This window comes from Eriocheir sinensis, chromosome 7 (assembly GCF_024679095.1).
Source record: "Eriocheir sinensis breed Jianghai 21 chromosome 7, ASM2467909v1, whole genome shotgun sequence".
Taxonomy (NCBI): domain Eukaryota; kingdom Metazoa; phylum Arthropoda; class Malacostraca; order Decapoda; family Varunidae; genus Eriocheir; species Eriocheir sinensis.
This window is the reverse complement of record NC_066515.1, coordinates 13,266,189-13,284,354: the sequence shown is the minus strand read 5'-3', so window position 1 is coordinate 13,284,354 and position 18,166 is coordinate 13,266,189. Positions and strand designations below refer to the sequence as shown.

The window sequence follows — 18,166 nt, the reverse complement described above, 5'->3', positions numbered from 1 at the left end:
AGAGAGAGAGAGAGAGAGAGAGAGAGAGAGAGAGAGAGAGAGAGAGAGAGAGAGAAGTAGAAAGAAAGGAATGTGCGAGGGAGGAATTAAGAGAGAGAGAGAGAGAGAGAGAGAGAGAGAGAGAGAGAGAGAGAGAGAGAGAGAGAGAGAGAGAGAGAGAGAGAGAGAGAGAGAGAGAGGCAACCAAGGTGGGGTTAAAACGTGGCAACGCTGTACTGCCGCTTATTCCCTAGAGGCCTACGTCACAGCCGCACGTTTGAGCTAGCCGGAGTATACCCAACAAAACAATGGTTATTGCACAGCTGAATTTGGATATATCAGTGGGCACTATCTACAAAAAAAATTGAAATTAAACTTTTAATGGAATACCGATTACTGAACACAAAGAAGAATAAAAATCACATGAAATAATGTATACAATAACTTGCATTTAATTACTGGTAACAGTGTCTGTAATATTGATTGAGAATAACTTGCAATGAACAAAATAGCTTAGAATGTGTAATTCATGTCACTGTCTTCGAGTGCGAGCTTAATCCTTGAACATTTGTTGGGATCCCCAGTACAGAAACATGCGATGACACACTTCACATTGGCACGAGCACAGGAACATCCTCGGGGACACATAATTTTCCTGCAGTGACAGCATTTGTTTCGTTTGAATTCTGCAGGTTTTGCCTCCTTCAGCATCATGGTTGCCATCAGTTTCCCACCGATGAGCTCTCTGCCAAAGACAGTGACAACAGGGTAGGTTGGCTGAAAAATGTGTGCTCGCTTGCATGCAGCCAACTGATACAGGGCTCGGCGAAGGTGTAACTGGAAGGCATCTTCTGTAGGTGGAAGGCAAAGGTTGTCTCCTTTGATGTTGCCAAACAGATGTGCTCGCCGTGCATCCAAATTACCACTGAAGTCACTCCTTTCATACAGTGACGCAAAGTATCTCCTAGCTGATGTCGCAACATCTTCATGAACATCCAGGCTTCTCCAGGGTCACCATATCTGCACAGTGGTTGAAGGTCTATCAGGTGCTCAACGGCAGTTTTGTAGGCACTCTTTTCCCCTCACCTGTACGGATAGCTCACTGTGTCACATCCAGTCAGTATATAGGTGCTGAGGAACATGGATGTAAGATATGCAGCTTCAACAGCATACTTTCCTGCCAGGGCTTCTGCAATTGCATGAGCAGGTAAGTAGATCTCCATCTTCTTCACCCACAGCTCCTCCAGACCATCCAGGTGTGTGATGTAGTATATGCACATCATAATCACATCTGTGTTAGTAGCCACCACTACAGCCTGTTTGTGGTGATGATATTGTACTGAGCATGCAATGTGGGCAAACATCCTGGTATCTCCCTCTCATGCTTCACACAGGACAGCTCTGGAAACTCAACTTGACCATCTGCTGATAACATGACAGTGCGACCAGGATCACGGAAGATTCCACCAAGAATGAATTTGCATCCTGCGGGAAGTGATTTGTGCTGCGCAGTCCATGCTTCACCAATGTAGTTCAACAGGTTTGCTTTATTCAGTGAATTTTGAACAAAGACTTTCCAGTCGGGTATGGCAAGAGTATCGTGTGGCTTGTACTCCTTCATGTTGCTGGGGTCTTTTATCTCCTCTCTCGATCCTCACCCTAAAGACTTTCAGCTGGGGAGACGTCAGTGATACAGTGAGCTATCCCCCTTCTGTACGAATAGCTCACTGTGAAGGCCTTCAGTTCCAGTGGCTTCACCTCCTCAGGCATCACTCCCAGAGCCATCGCAAGTACCGCCAGCGATTTTGCGAGTATAGCATCATCAGCAAGATTGTCAATGACCTTGATGTTGCCAACAGATGGTCTGTAAGGACTTTGATAAGCAACTCTGCCTAATACCCAATCCATGCAAGTATTAAAAAGTGGTGAAGCAATAAATGCACCATTTCCTCATTCCTAAATTAACGATGCAGTAGCCGAAAACGCCTTTCTCACACGTCACAGCTCTCTTAGTCCCAAAGTAGAGGCTTGTCATACGGTCAATAATCCTTGCAGGAATTCCATGGACCCGCAGAATGTTCCATAGTGCCTTACGACATAGTGCCTTACGAACCCTGTCTAAACTTAGAGACCCGTATTGCTAAAACTTTAGCAGATGAGATCAAATTGCCATCAGGAGCAGATGAGCGAACACTTATGCCGGAACACTGAGCAGTGTAATGTTACGCGCAATTGCAATCCTGTTAGTCCCCTTCCCCTTTCCTGATAGGGAAAACCGGCCCCCTTTTCCACTCGGGGGTAATGATACTAAACGTTCACACTGCAGACAGCACTGCATGTAACACATGGAGCATGGCTTCACCCCAGCCCGGCTTTCACCATCTCTGCGCTGATAATACAAGTTTCAGGTTATATATTCACATAACTATGAACTTTGAGACGAGGTGTAGTGTTGCATGCATGGGTTTGGTGGCAGCATCCGTTGGCACGCTATCAAAAAGTGTTGTTTAACAATAATCTAACACTCTACATTAAAGTGAAAGCATACAAGCTGATTTTTCTTTCTATTCCCATATATGTCTATGAAAGTGAAATATGAGTTCCTTACAGACGTCACTTGAAAACACTGGGGCCATTTCGCATGCACAGTCGTCAGTCTACAGTGGATTTCAGAGGGTGGCAGAAGATACCTGACACAGAGATACAGCGCAAGGAAAACATCGACCGACTGGAATGTACATCTGCCTAGCGTCATTTTGGATGGGTTAATCATGTATTTGGCAGATCGGAACCCGAACTGCCACTCCGAATCCTTTGCGGCAAATTCTCTCTGAGCGTAAAAATCAGCGTAAAACGTAGTATGATCACATAAACTACACACTGAAAAAGTCCAATAGACCACCACAAAATTTAGACGTATATGCTGAAAACCTCAATGCTCAAAAAAGGTTTAATGGCGGGATTGACGCTCCTGCTGGGCAACGTTGTGCAGCACAAAGGAGAGGAGAGGCCGCAAAAAAAATATACTTGCGACATGGGGTACTGATAACATCTATGATGTCTCCGGCTGGCAATGTGGATCAAAAGCAGTTTCTTTACACTTTCCCGAGCCCGTCAATGCAACGGTAATGCCATCAAAGACAGACTTCTATGCATGTAGTGACGATATCATCGTCAGCAACGGGCTACTTAAACATGTGTGTGTGTGTGTGTGTGTGTCTGCGTCTCTCTCTCTCTCTCTCTCTCTCTCTCTCTCTCTCTCTCTCTCTCTCTCTCTCTGGCTTCCTTTTTCGTTAGTTTATGTAAATTTATTTATTCCTTCATTCATTTATTATATATATTATCATACATTCATTCACTTACTATCAAGTATTAATCTCACCTGCCATTGTATCAGTATGGTCTGCAGGGTTCCACACTGGTCCGGCGAGAGTGTCAACCCAATATCTGATGAAATACAATTCCTTTTGTTCGTATTATAATGTAGTTGATTGAATTTCGTAGATGAAAAAGAGGTATGAGATGGCTTTTTTTTTTTTTAACAGCAAAGGAGACAGCTCAAGGGCACAAAGAAAAAGAAAACAATAATAAAAAAAAGCCCGCTACTCGCTGCTCCCAAAAAAAGAATCAAAAGAGGTGGCCGAAACAAAGGTCAATTTCGGGAGGAGAGGTGTCCTGATACCCTCCTTTTGAAAGAGTTCAAGTCGTAGGCAGGAGGAAATACAGATGAAGGAAGATTGTTCCAGAGTTTACCAGGGTGAGGGATGAAAGAGTGAAGATGCTGGTTAACTCTTGCATAAGGGGTTTGGACAGTATAGGGATGAGCATGAGTAGAAGGTCGTGTGCAACGGGGCCGCGGGAGGAGGGGAGGCATGCAGTTAGCAAGTTCAGAAGAACAGTCAGCTTGGAAATATCGATAGAAGATAGAAAGAGAGGCAACATCGCGGCGGAATTTAAGAGGTAGAAGACTATCAGTGGGAGGAGGAGAGCTGATGAGACGAAGAGCCTTAGACTCCACTCTGTCCAGAAGGGCTGTATGAGTGGAGCCTCCCCACACGTGAGATGCATACTCCATACGAGGGCGGACAAGGCCCCTGTATATGGATAGCAACTGCGCGGGGGAGAAGAACTGGCGGAGACGATACAGAACGCCCAACCTCGAGGAAGCTGATTTAGCGAGAGAGGAGATATGAAGTTTCCAGTTGAGATTTTGAGTTAAGGATAGACCGAGGATGTTTAGTGTTTAAGACGGTGACAGCTAAGTGTTGTCGAAGAATAGGGGATAGGTGTTTGGAAGATTGTGTCGAGTTGATAGGTAGAGAAATTGAGTTTTTGAGGCATTGAAGGACACAAGGTTCCTTCTGCCCCAATCGGAAATGATAGCAAGGTCTGAGGTTAAGCGTTCTGCAGCCTCCAGTCTGGAGTCGTGTACTTCCTGTTGAGAGGGTCTTCTATTGAAAGAAGTTGAATAATGCAGAGTGGAGTCGTCGGCGTATGAGTGGACAGGACAGTTTGTTATGGAAAGATCATTGATGAATAACAGGAAGAGAGTGGGTGATAGGACAGAGCCCTGTGGAACACCACTGTTGATAGATTTAGGGGAAGAGCAATGACCGTCTACCACCGCAGAGATAGAACGGCCGGAAAGGAAACTGGAGATAAAGGAACAGAGAGAGAAATAGAATACGAAAGAGGGCAGTTTAGAAAGCAAAGACTGGTGCCAGACTCTATCGAAGGCTTTCGATATGTCTAGCGCAACAGAGAAAGTTTCACCGAAACGGCTAAAAGAGGATGACCAAGAGTCAGTTAAGAGAGCAAGAAGATCGCCAGTAGAACGCCCCTTGCGGAATCCATACTGGCGATCAGATAGAAGGTTAAAAGTGAAAAGGTACTTTTGAATCTTCCGGTTAAGGATCGATTCAAAAGCTTTAGATAGACAGGAAAGCAAAGCTATAGGGCGGTAGTTTGAGGGATTGGAACGGTCACCCTTCTTAAGCACAGGCTGTACAAAGGCATACTCTTTTGTTTCTTTTTTAGGAGCAGCGAGTAGCGGGCTTTTTTTTTTATTATTGTTTTCTTTTTTTGTGTGCCCTTGAGCTGCCTCCTTTGTTGTAAAAAAAAAAAAAAAGGAAGGAAAGATAGATGTTGATAGGCAGAGACGAAAGAATTTGACCAGGCAGGGTGTCAGCACAGAAGCACACTTTTTAAGGACAATAGGAGGCACTCCATCAGGTCCATAAGCCTTCTGAGAGTTGACGCCTGAGAGGGCATAGAAAACATCATTTGGAAGAATCTTAATAACAGGCATAAAAGAGTCAGAGGGGGATGAGTAGGAGGAATATGCCCAGAATCGTCCAGGGTGGAGTTCTTACAGAAAGTTTGAGCGAAGAGTTCAGCTTTAGAGACAGATGAGACGGCAGTGCTGCCGTTAGGGTTAAGGAGAGGAGGGAAAGAGGAAGAAGTGAAACTGGAGGAGATATTTTTGGCTAGATGCCAGAAGTCACGGGAAGAATTAGAAGAAGCAAGGTGTTGACATTTTCTATTAATGAAAGAAATTTTGGTAAGTCGGAGAATAGATTTGGCACGATTCCGGGCTGAAATGTAAAGATCAAAGTTAGCGGGAGTTCGAAGGCTCTGGAACCTTTTGTGAGCTGCCTCTCTATCTTTAATAGCACAAGAACAAGCATGATTAAACCAAGGCTTTTTAGCATGAGGAGTAGAGAAAGTACGTGGAATGTATGCCTCTATTCCAGAGACAATCACCTCTGTGATGCGCTGAGCACACACAGAGGGGTCTCTCTCCTGGAAGCAGTAATCATTCCACGGGAAATCGGAAAAGTACATCCTCAGGTCGTCCCACCGAGCAGAAGCAAAATGACAGAAGCATCGCCTCTTCGGTGGGTCCAGAGGATGTACAGGAACGATAGGACAGGATACATAAATAAGGTTATGATCGGAAAGCCCAACGGAGAAAACAGTTTGACAGAGTAAGCAGAAGGATTAGAGGTAAGGAAGAGGTCTAGAATGTTGGGCCTGTCTCCAAGACGGCCGGGAATACGAGCAGGGTGCTGAACCAACTGCTCTAGGTCGTTGAGGAGAGCAAAGTTGTAGGCTTATTCACCAGGCTGGTCAGTGAAAGTGGATTAAAGCCAAAGCTGGTGGTGAACATTGAAATCTCCGAAGATGGAGATTTCAGCAACGGGAGAGTGAGTCAAGATGTGCTCCACTTTAGAGTTCAAATAGTCAAGGAATTTTACATAATTAGTAGAGTTAGGCAAGAGATAAACAGCACAGATGTATTTAGTAATAGAATGACAATGAAGTCTTAGCCAGATGGTGGAAAATTCAGAAGAGTCAAGGTCGTGGGCGCGAGAGCAAGTGATGTCGTTGTGCACGTAGGCGCAACATTCAGCTTTAGATTGAAATTTAGGATAGAGATAGTAGGAGGGAACAGAGTAGAGGTTGCTGTCAGTAGCCTCAGAAACCTGTGTTTCGGTGAGGAAGAGAAGGTGAGGTTTAGAGGAGGAGAGATGGTGTTTCACAGAATGAAAATTAGAATGAAGACCGCGAATGTTGGAGAAATTGATAAGGAGGAGGTTCGAGGAGTTATCAGGACACCTCTCAAGTCGGCAGCCAGAAGGGGATTCCTCCCTGGGGGAATTTATGCCCCCCCCCCCCAGGCGGGAACTCCGAGGCGGTGTTTTCGTTAGCCATTTTGAATTTTGAATTTTGGGAAAAGGTGTGTGTGTTGTGTGAATGTAGTGTGGTGTAGAAAGAGAGAGGAACTGTCTTTTGAGAGCATGCTGAACTGCTCTCTGGTGTTGATGAGACAAAAGGGAAACGGTTAGTGAGGACATGGGAAGGGTCTTTGAAGGGCCTCAGCACCCTCCTCGCCTCCCATATATCATCACCGGGAGTAGCTCACGCCCGTTCGGTAGGTGTCTTCCTACCTACTCCTCCACTGATGATAACATATGTTAACGAGTCTATTAAAGGGTGTGTTGAGTGAAAGTGAATAACTTATTTATTTACCAAATAACCTTTGATTTAAGCCATATTGCAAAGATGTTGCGTATCGTAATTTATATAAATATTTTTAATATTGTTCTTTTTTATTTTGATTTTCTCCAAAATTATTCCGAACTTTCAGTCACCTACAGGCCAGAACAATATCCCCTAAGGTAAGTTTTCCAACCTATTTATGCAATATAGTAAGTATAACATACTCTTGCGTAGAGAAGCTTTAGTAGGATATAAATTTGATTTTTGTTGTCTTTCTTTAATATTCATTTATCATATTATATATATTATATATATATGCTTCTCTTAATGTATCTATAAACCTTTGAAACCAAAATGATAATAAGTTGGTAATTAATTATACCGTTTTTTTTTTCTAGTTTTGAGAAAATCGCTTGTACTCGTAAAGTAAAACTTTCCTTTGCAAGCACTAAACTTCAAATTAATTTCTGTGAATTTTAATTTGGAGTCAAATAAGGTCAAATAAATCAAAAGTAAGTAATGTGAGACGAAATAAACACTAAGAAAGAACATACTTGAAATCAATCAATCATTAGGGACATGCACCTGGAGGAGCGTCGTCTTGCCCACACTACGACTCCAACCCGGAGGTTCCTCCGCCCATGTCTGGATCTGGATCTGGATCTTAATGCGCAGGGCACCTGTACAGGTTCCATGTAGGCCCCATTACCATCCAAGTACATCTTGAGACCCTTTGGTCACCTGCATTCAATGGCAACATGGCGGCGGAATTTAAGAGGTAGAAGACTATCAGTAAGAGGAGGAGAGCTGATGAGACGAAGAGCCTTACGGCCGTACCATAAGGCAACCTCTTCGACTGTAGAACCTTTTCGGCCATTTTCTCCTACCATAATACTCGAAGGGTTTCCTCCGGAGGTGAAGGGAAGGTGTTGAAGGGCGAAATTGTTGGAATCTGCCAAGGGGTCGAGATAGGCACATCTTCGTCAGCCCCTTCGCATATTTTATGTGTCAATTCTGCATTTCTCTCATTAATATAGTAGTAAATGATCCAAAAATTATAATAAAACGTATTTAATCTAATATGAGTCGGTAAAAGTTTTTAATAAATGATTTAAAGTGTTCTTCAAGACTTTTGGGTTGTATCATGATTTTTAACCCTTGCCGTATCAACACACCAGGTACTTGATTAACTCAAGCAGGTAGTCCTTTGCTATAGCTCCGATGGGGCTCGATCACTTTTCTAATGGCTCCTTGCTTGACGAGATGGTAGTGAGGGGAAGAGAAGTGATAGCGCCGGGCACATGTGGACTCCTGCTCCTAGCTGAGTGCGTGAAGAGGGGTGGAAACACGGGCCGCGCAGGGATGCCAACCCCATCACACGCTATGTACGCCATTATACCTATATATTTACCATTCAATCAACCATTTTATTTGGTATAATCACCAAAGTATAATCCTAATGGTGTAGATACTTGGCACCCTCGTGATGATGGAGGTGTTTGATGTGTTTGTGGCTGTGGAGGTCCGTGGTGCCCTCTTGGTGGTGGAAGTAATTGATACACATTGGTGGAGTTGTCACTCACTTCCATTCCTTTCTCTTTCTTCGCCTCTATCGATTAATGAGAGCCTCCTCTTGCATTCTTGTTATCAGGGAGGGGCAGGGGAATCATTCACGCGTCATTAGAGAAAAGTGCTATGTTTCTGCCTCCCATGACTAATAATGAGCAACTTATCTGTTTCCACACGGCGCACAGAGGGCGAGGAGCATGCAGTTTTGCCAACATCAGAGCGTCTCCCCTGCCGATACTTTTCAGTTCCTGATACATTTTACTAAATTTCAAGCTTATTTCACTTCATTACGTCTGGTGTTTGCTGTCACTATGTTTATTAATATATTTACAATATAACTTAAGACTCCTTTTACACCAGAGGTGTGTAAATATGTATGAGCGTCATTTTCGACACATAACACCAGTGTCATTATCTCTAAGGACTGATAACAAACAAATGACAGGATCCACATGATGATGGTGTTATATTCAACATTGGAGGCTAAACTAACTACTAAAAAGATTCAAGGTCGCACAGTCCTCAGGGGCTTTGTGGAAGCGATGTGAAATAAGCGCTTCCAAAAGGAGTACAGCAGTCCCCATGGCATGATGCCTGAGAGGCGTACAGTAGCTCACGGGTTAATAATGACGTTCTTCCTCTAACAAACTTTTCTATCCTCTCCTACGCCGATTTCTCTACTTTGCATTACTCAATATCTTTCAACACAATACCCTCCTAACTGGAAATACAGGACTCAAGGCTGGATGTTACAGAACGCTTAACTTGTGACCTGCTTGTCAGTTTTTAATGTGGCAGGGGGAACTTGGTGTCCTTCAATGCCTCTAAAACTCAATTCCTCCACCTGTCACATCGACAAGATCCTCAAAACACCCATCTCAATTTTTCGGTAACACAGAGCTGTCTCCTTCTTCTACACTAAACATCTTCAGCCTATCCCTAACTCAAAATCTCAACTGGAAACTTCATATTTCATCTTGTGTTAAATCAGCTACTCGAGGTTATGTGTTCCGTATTCGTCTCCACCAGTTCCTTTCCTCCTAAAAAATTCTGCCCATATACAAGCGCTTTGTCCGCCCTCGTATGGAGAATGAACCACTTGTGTGTGGGGATTCCACACACTTCCCTTTCGGACACAGTGGAGTCAAAGGCTCTCCTCATCAATTCCCCTACTCTTTCTGATACCCTTATACCTTATAAACTTCGTCGCAAGGTGCCTCTCTCTATTTTCAATCGATATTTTCAAGCTGACCGCTCTTGTAAACTTCCTAAATGCATGCCTCCAGCCCTTTCGCTGCCCTACTGCCCTCGACTTTTTACTCTAGCTCCGTCCATATTCTATCCAAATCCCTTATGCAAGAGATAACCATTGTTTCCACTCTTTCAGACTCTTTGGTGGTAAAATCTAGAACAGCTTGCCTGTGACTTGAACTTTTTATAAAATTGGAGTATCAAGACCCAAAACTGATCTCTCTTTCAGACTCTCGTACTAAATACGTTTTGCTGAAACAGTGCTTAGCGGGCTGTTTTGTTTCTTGTTTATATTGCCCTATAACTGTTTTCATTGTTGCAAAGAAATGAACATGTATACTTGTTTACCAGGCTGGTCAGTGAAAGAGGATGAAAGTTGAAGCTGGTGGCGAACATAGAAACTCCGCCTAAAATCTGGTTTTGTAAAGCTGTAACTCTCTAACGACGATAAAGAAGAGCTTCCAGGGTCAGCATGAAAAGATCAAGAATAGCACCACCATAAAACACCTGCCTGCGCCACTAGCAGACTGGGGCCGATCAACAGGCCGAATCAAGAAAGCTTACCGGCTCTTTAGGACAAACGTTAAAAATATAAATTGTAAGTCGAAAGTGATGACAACAGATATTGCCCACTTGCCCAAACAAAAAGTGCCCATTGCCCTTACTCTTGTTTTGGACCAACCGCTTATTTTTTTGTCTGTATCTAGAGGCTTAAAATTCAACAAGACGTACTTAAGGATATGTGTTATTATTGGTCCAAATTACCGACACGTGGCTATTTTTTAATTCTTAACTTACTCGTAGCGTGTTTCTTTTTTAGGAGCAGCGAGTTGCGGGCTTTTTTTTTTTATTATTGTTTTCTTTTTTGTGTGTGCCCTTGAGCTGCCTCCTTTGTTGTAAAAAAAAAAAAAAAAGTGTGAAGACATTCCAGAATTTCGAGAATACTTCCTTTTGATTTCTGGAAGACCTGACACGTTCTCAAATGCTAAATAATATGGTTTTTTTTTCTTTTGCAGACTTATGTCACTAATGCAACTCTAAAATATAATTAAAAATAATAATTGTAATAAATAAGCGAAATAAAACATATTACTGGGGTGTCCAATTCCTCTACTGTACTGTAATTAGTTATACACACTGATTATGCATTTCTTGTGAGGGTGAAAATAAGGGCTCAACCAAAACTGTAAATCACGTACCTGTTCAAGAAATCATTTAGTAAACTAGCAGGGAGGACCTCCTTAGCTAAGACAGCACCATGCCACATCTGCGTCGGCGTACCAATAACGTGACCCCACCAGTTACTGTCTGACAAAAGCCATTTTCATTATCAAAAATAGTTTTTTCTTTTTTATTATCATTATCATCACCATTTTTCACATCAAACAACACAGCTCTAAGGAAAAATAAAAATAAACGACTATCAATAAGGCAGTTAACGTACTAGAAAACTTACTTATTATAGTCAGTACTGTATTAATGGGTATCCCAGTAAAAAAAACGGTTTTAAAAACAGCATAAACTAAAAATGTAGAGTAATTTCTTCCTATAAGCGTTTAATGGAAAAATGGACTTCCTCTCTTAGCATAATGTGAAGTTTATTATCGATTTCGATTTGACGATACCGTTGCGGATATTTACGTATCATCCTGTTATACAGACAAGTCAGGAGTAATCAGGTCGAAAGGAATAATAATAATGTTATATATATATATATATATATATATATATATATATATATATATATATATATATATATATATATATATATATATATATATATATATATATATATATATATATATATATATATATATATATATATATATATATATATATATATATATATATATATATATATATATATATATATATATATATATATATATATATATATATATATATATATATATATATATATATATATATATATATATATATATATATATATATATATATATATATATATATATATATATATATATATATATATATATATATATATATATATATATATATATATATATATATATATATATATATATATATATATATATATATATATATATATATATATATATATATATATATATATAGAAAATTCATAGAAAATGTCAAAACCTTGCTTTCTCTAACTCTTCCCGTGACTTCTGGCATCTAGCCAAAAACATCTCCTCCAACTTCACTCCTCCATCTTTACCTCCACTCCTCAGTCCTGACAGCAACACTGCCGTCTCATCTATCTCTAAGGCTGAACTCTTCTCTCAAACTTTTCTAAAACTCCACTCTGGACGATTCTGGGCATATTCCTCCTACTCATCCCCTCTGACTCCTTTATGCCTGTTATAAAGATTCTTCAAAATGATGTTTTCTATGCCTCTCTGGCCTCAATCCTCAGAAGGCTTATGGACCTGATGGAGTGCCTCCTATTGTCCTTAAAAACTGTGCCTCCGTGCTGTCACCCTGCCTGGTCAAACTCTTTCGCCTCTGCCTGTCAACATCTACCTTTCCTTCTTGCTGGAAGTATGCCTTCATACAGCCTGTACCTAAGAAGGGTGACCGCTCAAATCCCTCAAACTACCGTCCTATTGCTTTACTTTCTTGTCTATCTAAAGCTTTTGAATCAATCCTTAACCGGAAGATTCAAAAGCACCTTTCCACTTCTGACCTTCTATCTGATCGCCAGTATGGGTTCCGCAAGGGCGTTCTACTGGTGATCTCCTAGCTTCTTAACTGACTCTTGGTCATCCTCTCTTAGCCGTTTCGGTGAAACTTTTGCTATTGCGCTGGACATATCAAAAGCTTTTGATAGGGTCTGGCACAAATCTTTGCTTTCTAAACTACCCTCCTACGGTTTCTATCCTTCTCTCTGTACCTTTATCTCCAGTTTCCTTTCTGACCGTTCTATTTCTGCCGTGGTAGACGGTCACTGTTCTTCCCCTAAATCTATTAACAGTGGTGTCCCACAGGGTTCTGTACTATCTCCCACTCTTTTTCTGTTGTTCATTGATGATCTTCTTTCCAAAACGAACTGTCCTATCCATTCCTACGCCGATGATTCCACTCTGCATTATTCAACTTCTTTTAATAGAAGACCCACCCTTCAGGAACTTAACGACTCAAGGCTGGAGGCTGCATAAAGCTTAGCCTCAGACCTTACTATTATTTCCGATTGGGGCAAGAAAAACCTGGTGTCCTTCAACGCCTCAAAAACACAGTTTCTCCACCTATCCACTCGACACAATCTTCCAAACAACTATCCCCTATTCTTTGACAACACCCAGCTATCACCTTCCTCAACACTAAACATCCTCGGTCTATCCTTAACTCAAAATCTCAACTGGAAACTTCATATCTCATCTCTTACTAAATCAGCTTCCTCGAGGCTGGGCGTTCTGTACCGTCTCCGCCAGTTCTTCTCCCAGGCACCGTTGCTGTCAATATACATGGGCCTTGTACGACCTCGTATTTAGTATGAATCTCATGTGTGGGGGCTCCACAGCTCTTCACAGAGAGGGGGCTCTTCTCGTCTCATCAGCTCCTCCTCCTCATACTGATAGTCTTCTACCTCTTAAATTGCGCCTCAATGTTGCCTCTCTTTCTATCTTCTATCGATATTTCCACGCTGACTTCTCTTCTGAACTTGCTAACTGCATGCCTCCCCCTCCCGGCCCCGCTGCACTCGACTTTCTACTCATGCTCATCCTATACTGTCCAACCCCCTTCGGCACGGGTTAACCAGCATCTTCACTCTTTCATCCCTCACGCTGGTAAACTCTGGAACAATCTTCCTTCATCTGTATTTCCTCCTGCCTACGACTTGAATTCTTTCAAGAGGAGGGTATCAGGCCACCTCTTCTCCGAAACTGACCAATCTTTCGGCCACCTCTTTGGATTCTTTTAGGAGCAGCAGTAGCAGGCTTTTTTATTAATGTTTACTTTTGTGCCCTTGAACTGTCTCCTTTGTAAAAAAAAAAAAATATATATATATATATATATATATATATATATATATATATATATATATATATATATATATATATATATATATATATATATATATATATATATATATATATATATATATATATATATATATATATATATATATATATTTTTTTTTACAACAAAGGAAGCAGCTCAAGGGCACAAAAAAAAAACAATAATAAAAAAAAGCCCGCTAATCGCTGCTCCTAAAAAAAGAATCAGAAGAGGTGGCCAAAAGCAAGGTCAGATTCGGAAGGAGAGGTGACCTGATACCCTCCTCTTGAAAGAGTTCAAGTCGTAGGCAGGAGGAAATACAGATGAAGGAAGATTGTTCCAGAGTTTACCAGCGTGAGGGATGAAAGAGTGAAGATGCTGGTTAACTCTTGCATAAGGGGTTTGGACAGTATAGGTAAGCATGAGTAGAAAGTCGTGCAGCGGGGGAGAGGGGAGGCATGCAGTTAGCAAGTTCAGAAGAGCAGTCAGCGTGGAAATATCGATAGAAGATAGAAAGAGAGGCAACATCGCTGCGGAATTAAGAGGTAGAAGACTATCAGTAGTAGGAGGAGAGCTGATGAGACGAAGAGCCTTAGCCTCCACTCTGTCCAGATGAGCTGTGTGGGTAGAGCCCCCCACACGTGAGATGCATACTCCATACGAGGGCGGACAAGGCCCCTGTATATGGATAGCAACTGCGCGGGGGAGAAGAACTGGCGGAGACGATACAGAACGCCCAACCTCGAGGAAGCTGATTTAGCGAGAGAGGAGGTATGAAGTTTCCAGTTGAGATTTTGAGTTAAGGATAGACCGAGGATGTTTAGTGTTGAAGAAGGTGACAGCTGAGTGTTGTCGAAGAATAGGGGATAGGTGTTTGGAAGATTGTGTCGAGATGATAAGTGGAGAAATTGAGTTTTTGAGGCACTGAAGGACACAAGGTTCCTTCTGCCCCAATCGGAAATGATAGCAAGGTATGAGGTTAAGCGTTCTGCAACCTCCAGTCTGGAGTCGTGTACTTCCTGTTGAGAGGGTCTTCTATTGAAAGAAGTTGAATAATGCAGAGTGGAGTCGTCGGCGTACGAGTGGACAGGATAGTTTGTTATGGAAAGAAGATCATTGATGAATAACAGGAAGAGAGTGGGTGATAGGAAAGAGCCCTGTGGAACGCCACTGTTGATAGGTTTAGGGGAAGGGCAGTGACCGTCTACCACCGCAGAGATAGAACGGCCGGAAAGGAAACTCAAGATAAAGGAACAGAGAGAGGGATAGAATCCGAAAGAGGGCAGTTTAGAAAGCAAAGACTGGTGCCAGACTCTATCGAAGGATTTCGATATGTCTCGCGCAACAGAGAAAGTTTCACCGAAACTGCTGAGAGAGGATGACCAAGAGTCAGTTAAAAGAGCAAGAAGATCGCCAGTAGAACGCCCCTTGCGGAATCCATACTGGCGATCAGATAGAAGATTAGAAGTGGAAAGGTGCTTTTGAATCTTCCGGTTAAGGATTGATTCAAAAGCTTTAGATAGACATGAAAGTAAAGCTATTGGGCAGTAGTTTGAGGGATTGGAACGGTCACCCTTCTTAGGCACAGGCTGTACAAAGGCATACTTCCAGCATTAAGGAAAGATAGATGTTGATAGGCAGAGACGAAAGAGTTTGACCAGGCAGGGTGTCAGCACAGAAGCAGTTCTTAAGGACAATAGGAGGCACTCCATCAGGTCCATAAGCCTTCTGAGAGTTGAGGCCAGAGAGGGCAAAGAAAACATCATTAGGAAGAATCTTAATAACAGGCATAAAGGAGTCAGAGGGGGAATGAGTAGGAGGAATATGCCCAGAATCGTCCAGAGTGGAGTTCTTACAGAAAGTTTGAGCGAAGAGTTCAGCCTTAGAGACAGATAAGACGGCAGTGCTGCCGTTAGGGTTAAGGAGAGGAGGGAAAGAGGAAGAAGTGAAATTGGAGGAGATATTTTTGGCTAGATGCCAGAAGTCACGGGAAGAATTAGAAGAAGCAAGGTGTTGACATTTTCTATTTATAAAAGAAGTTTTAGTAAGTCGGAGAATAGATTTGGCACGATTCCGGGCTAAAATGTATAGATCAAAGTTAGTGGGAGTTCGAAGGCTCTGGAACCTTATGTAAGCTGCCTCTCTATCTTTAATAGCACAAGAACAAGCATGATTAAACCAAGGCTTTTTAGCATGAGGAGTAGAGAAAGTACGTGGAATGTATGCCTCCATTCCAGAGACAATCACCTCTGTGATGCGCAGAGCACACATAGAGGGGTCTCTCTCCTGGAAGCAGTAATCATTCCACGGGAAATCGGAAAAGTACATCCTCAGGTCGTCCCACCGAGCTGAAGCAAAATGCCAGAAGCATCGCCTCCTCGGTGGGTCCAGAGGATGTACAGGAGCGATAGGACAGGATACAGAAATAAGGTTATGATCGGAGGAGCCCAACGGAGAGAACAATTTGACTGAGTAAGCAGAAGGATTAGAGGTAAGGAAGAGGTTTAGAATGTTGGGCCTGTCTCCAAGACGGTCGGGAATATGAGTAGGGTGCTGAACCAACTGCTCTAGGTCGTTGAGGAGAGCAAAGTTGAAGGGTTGTTCACCAGGCTGGGCAGTGAAAGAGGATGAAAGCCAAAGCTGGTAGTGAACATTGAAATCTCCGAAAATGGAGCTTTCAGCGAAGGGAGAGTGGGTCAAGATGCGCTCCACTTTAGACTTCAAATAGTCAAAGAGTTTTACTTAGTTAGTAGAGTTAGGTAAGAAATAAACAGCACAGATGTATTTAGTAATAGAATGACAATGAAGTCTTAGCCAGATGGTGGAAAATTCAGAAGAGTCAAGGTCGTGGGCACGAGAGCAAGTGATGTCGTTGTGCACGTAGGCGCAACATCCAGCTTTGGATTGAAAATTAGGATAAAGATAGTAGGAGGGAACAGAGTAGAGGTTGCTGTCAGTAGCCTCAGAAACCTGTGTTTCGGTGAGGAAGAGAAGGTGAGGTTTAGAGGAGGAGAGATGGTGTTCCACAGAATGAAAATTAGAACGGGGACCGCGAATGTTGCAGAAATTGATAAGGAGGAGGTTCGAGGAGTTATCAGGACACCTCTCAAGTTGGCAGCCAGAAGGGGAGTCCTCCCTGGGGGAATTTATGGTCCCCCCCCCAGGCGGGGACTCCGAAGCAGTGTTGTTTTTCGCCATTTTGAATTTTGAATTTGGGGAAAAGGTGTGTATGTTGTGTGAATGTAGTGTGGTGTATAAAGAAGAGGAACTGTCTTTAGAGAGCATGCTGAACTGCTCACTGGTGTTGATGAGACAAAAGGGAAACGGTTAGTGAGAACATGGGAAGGGTCTTTGAAGGGCTTCAGCACCCTCCTCGCTTCCCATATATCCTCACCGGGAGTAGCTCACGCCCGTTCGGTAGGTGTCTTCCTTCCTACTCCTACATCTTCCTACCTACTCCTACAATAATATATATATATATATATATATATATATATATATATATATATATATATATATATATATATATATATATATATATATATATATATATATATATATATATATATATATATATATATATATATATATATATATATATATATATATATATATATATATATATATATATATATATATATATATATATATATATATATATATATATATATATATATATATATATATATATATATATATATATATATATATATATATATATATATATATATATATATATATATATATATATATATATATATATATATATATATATATATATATATATATATATATATATATATATATATATATATATATATATATATATATATATATATATATATATATATATATATATATATATATATATATATATATATATATATATATATATATATATATATATATATATATATATATATATATATATATATATATATATATATATATATATATATATATATATATATATATATATATATATATATATATATATATATATATATATATATATATATATATATATATATATATATATATATATATATATATATATATATATATATATATATATATATATATATATATATATATATATATATATATATATATATATATATATATATATATATATATATATATATATATATATAGATTACAGCAGAGGAGTCAGTTCCAGAGCGTAAAAAAAAGGTAACAAATGTTTTAAAAAAGCCCGCCCACTCACTGCTCCTAAAAAGAGTTTGAGGAGTGGCCGAAAGGTTTGTCAATTTCGGGAGGAGAGGTGTCCTGATACCCTCCACTTGAAAGAGTTCAAGTCGTAGGCAGGAGGAAATACAGATGAAGGAAGATTGTTCCAAAGTTTACCAGCGTGAGGGATGAA

At 40.8% G+C, this 18,166-nt stretch overlaps 1 long non-coding RNA gene across 1 annotated transcript in view; it reads right to left on the bottom strand.

The window, feature by feature from the left end:
* The window catches only part of LOC126992638 (uncharacterized), a 33,174-nt gene extending 22,062 nt beyond the window's left edge, over positions 1-11,112 (bottom strand). The window contains exons 1-2 of the long non-coding RNA XR_007746869.1: positions 11,001-11,112; positions 3,362-3,426 (exon numbers count right to left, since the gene is read on the bottom strand). This is a non-coding gene — a long non-coding RNA (uncharacterized LOC126992638). The remainder of the gene's footprint in view (positions 1-3,361; positions 3,427-11,000) is intronic.
* Between the last annotated feature and the right edge of the window lie 7,054 nt (positions 11,113-18,166).